The sequence below is a fragment of the Thermobia domestica genome, chromosome 3, assembly GCF_964235325.1.
Source record: "Thermobia domestica chromosome 3, izTheDome1.hap1.1, whole genome shotgun sequence".
NCBI classification, from domain to species: domain Eukaryota; kingdom Metazoa; phylum Arthropoda; class Insecta; order Zygentoma; family Lepismatidae; genus Thermobia; species Thermobia domestica.
This window is the reverse complement of record NC_137456.1, coordinates 6,942,215-6,956,036: the sequence shown is the minus strand read 5'-3', so window position 1 is coordinate 6,956,036 and position 13,822 is coordinate 6,942,215. Positions and strand designations below refer to the sequence as shown.

Sequence of the window (13,822 nt, the reverse complement as noted above, 5' to 3'; positions counted from 1 at the left end):
TAAAACTTCCTATTGCCCGATTTAGCCGTTTTATAGGACTTTCCATACTTCCTACACATCTCGATATAGCCCTTTTATAACACTTCCAAAACTTCCTATACCCCGATATAGCCGTTTTATAGGACTTTCCATACTTCCTACACATCTCGATATAGCCGTTTCATAACACTTCCAAAACTTCCTATACCCCGATATAGCCGTTTTATAGGACTTTCCATACTTCCTACACATCTCGATATAGCCGTTTTATAACACTTCCAAAACTTCCTATACCCCGATATAGCCGTTTTATAGGACTTTCCATACTTCCTACACATCTCGATATAGCCGTTTCATAACACTTCCAAAACTTCCTATACCCCGATATAGCCGTTTTATAGGACTTTCCATACTTCCTACACATCTCGATATAGCCGTTTCATAACACTTCCAAAACTTCCTCTACCCCGATATAGCCGTTTTATAGGACTTTCCATACTTCCTACACATCTCGATATAGCCGTTTTATAACACTTCTAAAACTTCCTATACCCCGATATAGCCGTTTTATAGGACTTTCCATACTTCCTACACATCTCGATATAGCCGTTTCATAACACTTCCAAAACTTCCTATACCCCGATATAGCCGTTTTATAGGACTTTCCATACTTCCTACACATCTCGATATAGCCGTTTTATAAGACTTCCCATACTTCCTATAACCATCCCGTTTTATAAGACTTTTCATATTTCCTATAGCGTGATTGAGCCATTTTATGACTTTTCATAACTATGTACAGCATTGGGTGGAACTTTACAAAGTGAGGGAAGTATGGCGACGTGTCGTGTACGGACTAACATTCTCTTTCTCTTGAACAAGTACGTTAATGTGGAATTTGAAAATGTACTTCTCGTCTTCTTTCTGAGACGAGACGAAATATTCTCGTCTCGTGGACATCAATAGTGACGACATTGAAAAAAACGTAAAAAAAAAAAATATTACATCCAAACAATTCAAACGAGAGAAACGAAAACACATCTAGGAGGCTTTATTTAATGCTTTTTTTACTCATTATTGGAATTCGGAAATTTCAATTTTAAAAAAAATTAAGGCGCAATACCCAGCTCTAGTAATCACAATCATATTTACAGTACGATCAGCATTTTTTTTGTATATTATAATCCCTAACATTTTCTTCTGTACAGAATACCCATCTTATATACAGAGTGTTACGAAAATTAGTCACAATATTTTCAGAATAGAATCCTTAGATCTAAATAAGAAACAAAAGTGCATAGGGACCTGTGGTCGGAAGTGCATAGCTTTATAGTTATAAGCTGCTGAAAACGTGAAAAAATGAACTTTAAAAATCCATAATTCCACTACTGTAGGACCGACGGTAGTCAGGTAAAGATATCACTGAGGAACTAGTATGTGAACTAACCACATATCATCTTTCAGAACGTCTGGTACTTGCACAATCATTTTTAGAGAGGCTGTTTGGGAGTACTTGATTAGTCTCCACTTACCTCTCTAAAAAAAAAATTGGTGTGCAGATACTGGAACATTCTTAAACATGGATATATGGATAGTTCATTGAGCTGAGCGAAGCGAAGCTCTTATACTCGGGTTAGCCGTTTGGTTGTCCGCGAACTCCTCCTAGACCGTTTGGCCGATCTCAACCCAACGTAGCACGCTGATAGAATATGTCGTGCTGAGTGACAACATAGGTCGAAATCAAAAATCCGATGTACCATCGAGGAATAATGACCGAAAAACGCTTCCTCCTAGACCGTTTGGCCGATCTCAAGAAAACTTAGCACGCTGATAGAGTATGTCGTGCTGAGTGACAACATAGGTCGAAATCAAAAATCCGATGTACCATCGAGGAATAATCACCGAAAAACGCTTGCATAGACTTAACATGGGGAAAAAGTTTTCACGCGATTTTTTTTGTCAACAATTAAAAATGGCATTTATTATTGCATAATGGCCAGGAATGATTACGTAGTTTAAGCTCGCTCAGCTCATTTCATTGCAATCGGGTACATCCATTGCATTCCTAGTATACCAGTTCCTTAGTGATGTCTTGATCCGACTACGATAGGTCCCATAGTAGTGGAGCTATGAACTGCTACATTTTACTTGTTTCACGTTTTCGGCATCCTACAATTCTGAAACTATCTACTTTGAACACAGGTTCATACGATTTGTATTTCTTATTTTCATGTGGGGAATCTGTTCGCAGAATACATGAATATTCATTTTAATATATTTGTAACACCCTGTATATTAAAATGAATATTCATGTATTCTTTATACAAGCAGCACATTTGAGTTGCCTCAGCGCCATTTTGTCGTGCTTCTAGGTACAGAAGACTATTTTTAATACTGAAGTGCACGTTTTGCAAGAAGTTTAATTTATGTCAAAAATTAAGTATGTCAGGATCCCCTCAAGTTAAGAAGATGAAATTCTGTATATAGACTTCTCATTATATATAATTGGACGTACATCCCAACGTTTTAAACAATCCATCTTTTGTAGGGTGTGGGAAGAATGGAATTTTTATAGTATTTAAACTTATAATTTTGAATTAACAAAATTGCAAAAATAGAAAATCGAAATGAAATGAAATCTTTGAGTTTTACGTTCCACAGTTATGCCGGCTAGGCTGAAAGAAACGGTGATGACGAGAAATGAATGAAATGGTGGAATGAAGAAAGTGGGAGGAAACGGAAGAATCCCGAGAAACCCCACGCACATGATGTTTGTCCTCCACAAAGTTCACTTGGCGCGAGTTGTGATCGAACCAGGGACCCCATGCGTTAGAGGTGAACGCTCTACCACTGAGCTACCGCGGTCCCAACATAGAAACTGGATCAAGGATTTAAAATGAATATTACAGTAATTAGCACCTAGGTTTGATTTAAATATGCATTTGAAGGGGAGAAATGGGTTCTAATATAACATTTCAAGTATTTTCCATTAAAATAACCCTAAACGTTTCAGCTACCACCTTGAATAAGATACTTTTTTTATCTTTATCTGACCTAAACATTTTGCGTCTACATTTTTTGGCAATTCAATTTTTCTCTTGAATACTCATATTTCAAAAGCTTAGACAATTGCAGTTAACGTGATGACCTTTGGTTAGGTTTCTCTGGTATGGGAACTCTGACAGACAATGCAGGAAATCACCCACGTCTTTCCACCTCCCTTCTTTCCATTTATCTCATAAGAATAAGTAAAGAGAATAGCGGTGACTTTACATAACATATCGATTCCCTTGTCAGATGAATTATATTTCCTTATATAATCCGCTACTTTCTTTGGATAGTTGTGAGCTAGAGACCAATATTTCATGCACCTATCTGATGTTTCCCAGGATACTTATGTTTCTAGAGCTAATAGTTGGAACATGATTTGATATACAGTGGAGTTTCGTTAATTCAAACTTGGATAATTCGAAATATTGGATAATTCGAACAGAAGTCCATTCCCCTTGAAAACTGTATTGAAAACAATAGTGAAAAATCGTGGATAAATCTAACTTATGAACCTATGTTTTGGATAGTTCGAATTAAATACAGTTGAAAATTTTTAATGTTTGACAGATGTAAATCGAGAAATACGGTTTTAACGTGTTTTCAGTTATCCAGATGCAGCCATAGGGAAGAGTAATACAAAAGATGAATAGAAAATATATGTAAAGATAAAGATGAAGGTGAGTTGGGGAAGAAGTAAAGATAGAGAATGTGTGTCAATCTCATCTGGTTTCGGAATTGGTTGAAAATTTAAGATGAATTATTGATAAAGTCAACCAAATGTTATTAATATCGTATTCCACGTAATACATGAAATATTGACTTATTGACCGTACAAAAACAATCAAATTTAAGCAAATGAGGTTTACGACTTGTTAAAAGTGAGAACAGAATATTCAAATTGTTATTGGTGTTTAAATGTTTGGGCTGTTCAATGTATGTTATAGTGTTGTACGTAAATATATTTTCCATTGTACACGTAGTTTGAATTATGTGGAGTCAATGTCGTTTGTTAGTTTCCGGTATTCGATCACGCAAAGAATAAGCTGCTTTAAAGATAAAATTTACACCATATCAATATGTTTTTGATGCACAGTACTATGGTTTGTTTGTTGTTATATATGTGAAAATGAATGTTGTTGGATAATTCGAATTTTGGATAATTCGAAGTTTTCTCGTGCGCCCTTGGACTTCGAATTAAAAAGAGTCAACTGTATTGGGTTACACCTACGTTTAGTGAGGTCCCACAGTGTGCCATCTTCTTTATATCACGATAGAAAGGGTGTTTCAGAAAATCCATTCATTCCGTGAGTACCGAGCTTCGTCGTGGCTATGTAAATAGCATACGCTCCTTTGCCATGGGAGATCAGGGTTTCATTGCCGGCAGAAGCTCACGTGGTTCCGTTCTGAAGTTGAGCTGTACATTCACGTCTCATGTAGCCTCGCTGCTGAACAAGACACGAAACTCAAATCATTTTGTTTTTCCGGTGAGGGCCACTTGGTAGAGGTTTCCCTGAGCTTTCCTCATTCACACCAGGCAAATGCCGGGATGGTACCTAATATACAGGTTCCAGGTCACTTCCTTTCCTCCCCAATCCTTTCTTCCTTCTCTTTACATGGATAGTATGCTCGCCGAGAAACGTCATCCCTCATACGTAACGGGCTAACATGGCAAAAGATGTCTAAATCCAGAAATCTAATTCCAAATTCCTAACCAAATCATTTTGCAATAAAACCTCCCAGAATTTAAGGGCTAATAAAACAAAGAGTATTGCACATAGAAACTTGTATATTAGAAAATGTAAAATGGTATTGATAACAGTCTGAAAATACAGCCTGAAATCAAGACAGTCTGAAATCAAGACACCCATGAAAAAACACAGTAGCAGAAATTGCACCACACAAGAGGACAACACGGCAGACAAGGAAAATATTGCAGTTATTCCATATATGGGAAAAACCTCCAACCAACTAGCAAGACTATTGAAGAAATTCAACATCAAGACTGTACACTGCCCTCCACCGAAGATCAGGAGTTTACTACCAACTGCATAAGACTCATTGGGACTAATGACACCGGGCATCTATAGGATCACCTGTGAATGTAACGCCGCTTACATGGGTGAAACGGGAAGGAACATTGAAGACAGAATGAAAGAACACCAGCGACACACCAGACTTAAACAACCTGAAAAATCTGCAATAGCCGAACACTGCATACAATACAATCATACGGCCATGTGGGACCAAATTGAAGTACTAAAGAAAAGCAAACAGTTCTGGGACAGGAAAATACATAAATCTCTATTCATCCGTACATACAAGCCATCCATCAACAGAGACGAAGATTATCATCTACCTGACATCTGGGTCTAGCTTCTCAGTACGAAAAGAACCATCAACCAGTCAGAGAACAGTTTCCACCAGCAAAATCAGAGCACGCCATTGGCCAACCAAAACAACCAATAGAAACACAGCAATTCCTAAAGACTACAATATAAATTGTACGACCAGCACACTCCAACACATAGCTCTGAAGATGTTGCCGCTGTATGGTAACGAAAGCTCAGCACAGCAACACTCACTCTGGCAGCAATCCCGAGAACATTTGATTAATAAGTCTGAAAATACTTTGTTCTGATTTCAATTACCCAGTTTCGTTGTGTGTTGAAATGACACATCAGTCGGCAATACAGTTATTGTCAATAATACCCACTAAAAAAAAGAGAAACATTTCTTTATCTTCTGTAACGCTTCCAGTGGAAGGACAAGGGGACTGCTCATCCTTTCCGCTCACCGCTCTGCTGCTGTTTTCGATCGTCATAACGGTTTGGTCTGGACCTCATATCGGGAGTATGTAGTCAAAATGTTTTGCAAAATCAACAGTTCTGTGATTACGGCACGAAAAGCTTCTCGCTTAACGTTTGCTATTCTACGTAAGAATAATTGTACGGGATCGAGAATTTCTGAACAACGGGCTCAACGTTTGAAAAATATAACCTAGTGGACCTAAAAGTGGTCGTATGTCTGAGAATATTAGCACTTACAAACTGTAGCCTTCAGAAATCGTCTTCAAATTGTATTGTCATTTGTTTCATTTCAAATCAAAACAAAGCAATTACAAATTGTTTTCAATACCTTATTATATTTTTGAATAAACACATTTCTATCTGCAATACTTTTTGTGTTATTAGCCTTGATAAAGTGGAAGGTCATATTGGCTCACCCTGTAGAATGTTGTCCTGCTTATCATGTTGTAGCAATGGTCGGCTTTGGAGCTTTTCAGAGCGTTGTGCTCAGTAATGGTTTGTTGGTTATATGGATTGCAATTCCCGACGTTATATGAGACCTCAACCATTAGCTTAGTGTGGGATCCAGAACATGAACTGTCACCGGGAATCAAACTCAAGTCTTCTGTACCAAACAGTCATATTTTAACTAGTATATAATTACAAACTAGATTTGGATCAGGCAAAAGGATGATATATTAGTGTATCAATTGTGGTTCTATGTCGAAGGTAATCCCAAAATCTTGTAATCATTAACTCACCACTGAAAGAATAATTGGATTTTATGAATGTCCTTTTCTAACTTCTGTCACACTTTAATGGTCCACACTAAAACGTAGGATTCATGTTTCGAACGTAGTTTTTATTTCTTGAAGGAATAAATCCTCGTAATGATCTAATATCTCTTGAAGATGGCGGGAAGTATAGGATTTGTACAGATTCTGCTCCGAACCAAGAGAGTCCTGCTACTTGAAATCTTGCTCATTCCCAAATAGACCTCTTACGAACGAATGCATTTGCGCTAATCTTGTGGAAAGTTATTTGACTCTCTTCCAGGAAGAGGTTCCCTTCAGCAGCAAATATGAGCATTGTTTGCGGCTCTTTGTGGGAGTTCATTACGAGATAATTCTTCTAGGAATTCCTGTAGCTTCAAGTGAATCAATGCCAGGATAAGTTTACCTTCTAAATTCTGGATATTTTTAGTTATCAACTGATTTTAAATAATTTAATGCCTTCTTTCCCACAGAGAGACCATGACTCTTTGAGAAGCAGCGATTTTTATTATGGTTATCTGAGAAATATGAATGTTTTTGACGTATCTGTGAGTAATCAAATAAGATTATTGTAAATGTTGTAGAAATATTGTAAAAGAACGAAAGCAGTCTTTGGTTAAGAACATTCAAACATTTCCATTCAATTTGTCGAAAATTAATGATGTGCTGGCTATACTGTTGTAGTCAATATACGTAAATAATTAGATCAACAAAGTAACTGACTTTCATTTTCAATTCTAAAACTAGGGTAGACATCCAAATTATGAAAATTTAAATTTGAAATTGAAAGTAGTAGATCATCCTGTATCAACTGAGAGAAAAGTTGAGAGATACAACTAGTTCTTAGGAGGATAAATTCTTATGAAAAAGAGTTACTCACTATGTCTTACTTTACATAGGGATTCATTAATGAAACCAGAAGTAACACATGTATAACTTCTACTCGTAACAGAAAAATGGGTAAGAGATGGAACCAGTTCTTCGAGCGATGAATCCTCCTGAAAAAAGCTACTTACTGCCTCTTTCTTTTATTAGCAAGGGTGCCGATCTTGGGGGGCGGAGGGACCGGGACCCCAAAGCTCATCTGGGCCCTTATGTATTTTTAAAAATTTGTATTTTCATATGTATTTTTCTATGAATACATAAACCCACATCTGATTGTCCCCTCAAAGTTACAGAAAGTTACAAGGAAATCGGCGCCCTTGTTTATTAGTACATAGAGATTCAATACTGAAATAAGAACTAACAGATCTATAACTTCCACTTGTAACAGAGAGATAAGCAAAAGATGGAAACAGTTCTTCGGAAGGTGAATCCATATCATGAAGAGTAAAATTGAATTTCGTATATTTTTATTTCGCCCCCTAACAGGAAATAGTTTCATTTCATTTTCTGAACCTAGTTGAACACCTATAGTAATATCAATCCCTCTAGTCTCCGCCGGAGGCTACATAATTCATTTTTAAGTATGGCATGTTAAGTAAGGCCTGTCTTACCACAATACTATCCATTTTGTTCCGTTTTATAAGATGTTCTTTAAACATCTTAATTATTACCACATCTTAATTATTGCGAAGGAGTTGAACCCGGGCTTCCTTCGCGAACGACACGTAGTCTAACTATACAACTACATAGGAGCTCACCTAGCTTTCTTGATAAAGCCAAAAAGGGTGTACTACGTATGAGAGATTCGTTTTCGAAGTTCGGTATTTGTACGATTATGTAAATGATTTACTCATAATCAGTATTTGTTTAAAGATTTACTATTCAATACCCTAAAACAGATGCCCCTTTTTTTGCAATGTATAAAATTATAATATTGAAATTTTTCGGAACCTTATATGTTATTACAAACTATTTTTAAAATATTATTACATTAATTGAGCTGAGCGAAGCGAAGCTCTTATACTCGGGTTAGCCGTTTGGTTGTCCGCGAACTCCTCCTAGACCGTTTGGCCGATCTCAACCAAACTTAGCACGCTGATAGAGTATGTCGTGCTGAGTGATAACATAGGTCGAAATCAAAAATCCGATGTACCATCGAGGAATAATCACCGAAAAACGCTTCCTCCTAGACCGTTTGGCCGATCTCAACCAAACTTAGCACGCTGATAGAGTATGTCGTGCTGAGTGACAACATAGGTCGAAATCAAAAATCCGATGTACCATCGAGGAATAATCACCGAAAAACACTTACTCCTAGACCGTTTGGCCGATCTCAACCAAACTTAGCACGCTGATAGAGTATGTCGTGCTGAGTGACAACATAGGTCGAAATCAAAACTCCGATGTATCATCGAGGAATAATCACCGAAAAACGCTTCCTGATTACGTAGTTTAAGCTCGCTCAGCTCATTTCATTGCAATCGGGTATATCCATTGCATTCCTAGTTAGAGTATTTGGCAACGTAAAGGAAAGCGTACTATCAAGAGAATTTCAGCATTTACTGGAGTATGACCAAGAGTAACCTTTATTATGAATCATCGATATGATATACATAGGAAATGAGATGATACTGTAACAGATGTTAGTGTATACGAAATGCAACAATTAACTATGAAAATTAGATGTGGGACAAAATGAGAAGGCATGAGAGGATCCTTAATTATCCAAAAGTATTTCTCGTTATATGTTACAATTATTACTATACAGGCATCAATATTAAAACTGGGGGCACGGTGGCTCAGTGATTCAGCTTTTACCTCTGGCGTGTGAGGTAACTGGTTCGACCCTCTTCCAAGTAAGTTTGTGGTGGACAGAATGGTATTCCTACGTTTTCTCGGAGTACTCCCTTTTCCTACTACTTTTACATTCCAGCAAATCTTTTATCATTATTCACTTTTCTAAATCATCGGTCTCCCTTAGCTTAACACGCATAATGGTAGTACGTTAACTGAAATATTTCATTTTCAATATTAAAACTGGAAGTTGTGCTACAACTACTTTTACAACTTCCAGCTTCAGGAGAAGAACAAGAAATTTGAAATATATTCACTCATTCTTGGGAATCAGAATCAACATCAAAAAATCATTTCTTGGTATCACTTCTCATTTTTGGTAAGTTATAATTAGTATCTAGCACTTCCGGTTTCAGTAAGGAGATAGGGTAGGGCACAACATCTATTCTTGAAACGCCGAATCGACTTAGAAAAGTACTCTTCTCGCACTATTATATCTTTTGGTCTATGACAGTGAATGCTAAAACAGAAAATGATATATTGCTGTCACTTCCGGTTTAAATAGGAGGTTAAGGGAAGAGAAGAAACCTATTCTTGGGACGCTAAATTAATTCCAAGAACATTCTTCTGGATGATTCTTAAACTTTCTGTGCCAACCTAGCTACAATGATAAAAACCATTCTTTCTTCACATTCTTCCGACGGTTTTATGGGGCAAAAGTTCTCATCCAAAATTCTGAGAGTTGACGCCGAAAGGCAAGAAGAAGTGTACTGAAGTGAATGAAATTGTGCACTGATGTTGTAGACGTAAAATGAGACAATATGAGTCGTATTATCCTAAAAAAAAGTTGGATGGGACACAGACTCATTCAAACCTATGATTACGAAATATCAAAAGTGCTAATAAGATATGGAAGTGCCTAAAGAATGTGGAGAATCGCCTAAAGGATATGGAGAAGTGCCTAAAGGATATGGAGAATCGCTATGAAATCGCTACTTTGTGTAGGGATATAATCGCTTGGTATCGGGTCGCTGTTCGGATACCATTTATTTATATAACTGTTTTCCGGAGTTTGTCCTCCGAGGTCCTGCCAATGAATATGTTCCGGATACCTGGACTTACCTGGGTAAGGCGTTGAAGAACATTTCCTAAACGGGATTGCAAAATTATCTCTAAATTGCCTACCGGTCTCAATAAGGAGATGAGCATTAGGCACCGAGAGGTTCGGATGTCTCGCCTCGAAAATTTCACGGACGATCAGACGGTCACTCCGAGCACAACGCACACAAACACTATTCATACACACCACAAAAGTAGGCTGGGTTAAACGACACTATGCTTATTTATTAAAATACTATTTAAAGATAAAATAACGGATTAGAAAAATAATCACAACACTCAACACTACATATGTATAATTATTTCCTTTAATAAAATCACACTTTACTTTCTCATTATACTTTAGCACTTTGTCACTTTATATATTAGGATTGAAGATTAAGATGATTCCACTAGATATACTTTTCTCACACCACTAATGTACTTGGGGGATTAGAATCGGGGAAAAGTCGCAGTGATAATCCCACGAAGTAATATAGTTGCTGCTCCAAACAATCCTCAAATGTTGACGTTTATTCTCAGTAAAAAATAGGTAGTCTCCAAAGTGGAATGATAATGTTGGAGGGAACGTTTATAACTTTCACATGGTATGTGAACCTGGAACTTACTGATTGGGGCTAGCCACAATTAAGTCATTGACTGGTGAATAATAACATATACCCCTTAGCACAACATTATACTTTATGCTCGACACGACGTGCGTGGTTGCTGCCTGGAAACTTGCATTAACACTCCTCGAACCAAGAGGTTCAGATACGAGATGCATTGATCCACTGATCAATGTGTGCAGTTCATTCTCAAAACCATTCAGGTTAAATCACCTGTATGTACATGTAAATAGAACATAGAAAAGAGGTAACGTTAATGTTAGTCCACTGGCCATGACTCATAAGACTTTGCGATAACTTGACTCTGGGAACATTTAGATAACGAGCTGCTAAATCGATGTGGCTGGTGCCATTCAGTTATTTCTGCACCTGATGTGCTCTAGATCGCAGTATTTCCATACATGATTGGAGATTACACTTAATTCAGTTCCATGTGACCATAGAACATAGTTTTTGCATATTAATAAGTCAGGGAGAAACACTGAGAAGCTTCGTCGCCCACTGAAATGTTCTCACCACAAAAAATAAAAAGGTTTTAGATATATGTATGGAAAAACGATGAAAGACTACTTTGTCCTGTTGCGTGGGAAGAAAACAGTTCCCATCAAAGAAAGAACTTATTGGCCTCGCAGAATATAGTATAAGTCGAAAAAAATATTATTGTCTTTCCAAAATATACAGAGCGTCCTCAAAAGATATTTCTATAACCTGGCGACGGTTATAGGGACAATACGCAAAGTAAACGAATACGTGTTGTTTTATTTTTTAAGGAAAAACAGTTTTAAGGGGCAAAATCTCCTACCCAAAATTTTGAATTTTGATGCCCGAAAGGCAAGAAGAAGTGGACCGAAATGAACGTAATTGAGTACAGGTATTGTAAAGCCGAAATGATGGAATACGTGTTTCGTATTTTTCTAAAAAAAAAAAAAAAAAAAAAGGTTCAGTGGATCACGGTCCTATCAAAATCTTGGATCACGAAATATCAAAAGTGCTAATCACAGTATGCCAAATGTGCCTAAAGGACATGAGGAATTGCAATGAAACTTTGCGTAGGGGCAATACACAGAAAAGAAATGAGTATATGTTATCTATTTTCTGCGCAAAGAGATTTTATGGTGCAAAATCCCCCACCCAAAATTGTGAAACTTCACTACCGAAAGGCAAGAAGTGTACTGAAGTGAATGAAATTGTGCACAAATATTGTAGACGTAAAATATGAGAATATGTATTTCCTATTTTTCCTTTAAAAAACTGAAAAAAATGTTGTGTGGGGCACAGACCCATTCAAACACTTGATTACAAAATATCAAAAGTGCTAATAAGTACACGTCAGAAGTGCCTAAAGGATACGGAGAATTGCGACGAAATGGTGTTAAAAACCATACACAAAAATTAGGCGAACACGTGTTTTTTGTTTGTGCGTTGAAATTGTGTGGAGACGAAGGCTCCCCTCCGAAAAAAGTAAATATTACTGTAGAAGCGCAGGAAGGAGTGGCCCGAAGCGAATGAATTTTGTGTAGTTATAGTATATGTAAAATAAGGCAATAGGTGTTTCGCAAATGTCCTCATCCGATATGCTTCATATTTTGCACATCAACAGTAAGCCAACAATAATAGTCGAAATATTTTTGTTTAAGCTTAAAAACATTGCAAGGGGGCACCTCCCCAAAATATTATTATAAAATACGCTGTAGGTAGGAAACGGCTAGTGTTAAAATAATGAAAGTCTGGTAATGCATACATGGTTGAAACTAAGAAATCTTTATTAGTTTGTGTTACTTCAGAGAACAATAACGTTAGATGAACATATATGTTTTCGTCATTAGTCGAACATTTGTGAGGCTTCTTAGAACGAATCCATTTATATTTGCTCGTTTGTGTGTCGGTTTGTAACATGCTAGAGAGCGCAATGTTCAGTCTTTGAACATGAACTTTTGAGTGCGTAGAAGGACATCACATTCAAAATTCACCGTATTGAGTCTAACTTTTAGCTCATCTACTTCTAGGTCATCTATCCATTGGGAAACATTTACTATTTTAACACTAGTTGCTTTCGGCAGGCGCCTTTAACTCTTACAATGTTTTTCCACATAAACAAAAACATGTGTCAATTTATTTTCTGTTTACCGTTGATGTGCCAAATCTGAAGCAAATCGGATGGGGACAATTGGGAAGCGCGAATTGCCTTATTTTTCATACACAATATCTACACACAATTCCATTCGCGTCGATCCAATTATTCCTGTACTTCTACGTTAATATTTACTTTATTCGGAGGGGACCTTGTCCTCAACACTGCCTCCCCACACAAACTAGAAACACGTTCGCTTTTTTTCTGCGTGTTGTTCCTACACAAAGTTTCGTCGCAATTCTCCATATCCTTTAGGCATTTCTGCGTATACTTACTAGCTCTTTTGATACTTCGTAATCAAGGGTTTGGAAGGGCCTGTGTCCGATCCAACTGTTTCTTAAAGGAAAATATTAAATACATATTCCCTCATTTTACGTCTACAATATTTGTCCACAATTTCGTTCACTTCAGTCCACTTCTTCTTGTCCTTCGGCGTCAACATTCACAATTTCTGGTAGGGGAGGGGGTGTCCCTAGAACGTTTTTTCCGCATGTATTCGTTTAGTATTTTGCGCATAGTTCCTACGCAAAATTGTGTTGCAACTCTTCATGTCCTTTAGGCACTTGTGACATATATTATTATTAACACTTTTGATATTTCGTGATCCAAGGTTTGGAGGCATCCATGCCCCATTCAACCGTTTTATCCAGAAAAATACAAAACACGAATTCCCTCATTTTACGTCTACAATATCTG

At 37.2% G+C, this 13,822-nt stretch overlaps 1 protein-coding gene across 4 annotated transcripts in view; it reads right to left on the bottom strand.

Annotated features, from left to right (window-relative positions):
- Positions 1-13,822, bottom strand: part of Nmdar2 (glutamate ionotropic receptor NMDA type subunit 2) — an 850,349-nt gene that overhangs the window by 575,649 nt on the left and 260,878 nt on the right. The window lies entirely within an intron of this gene.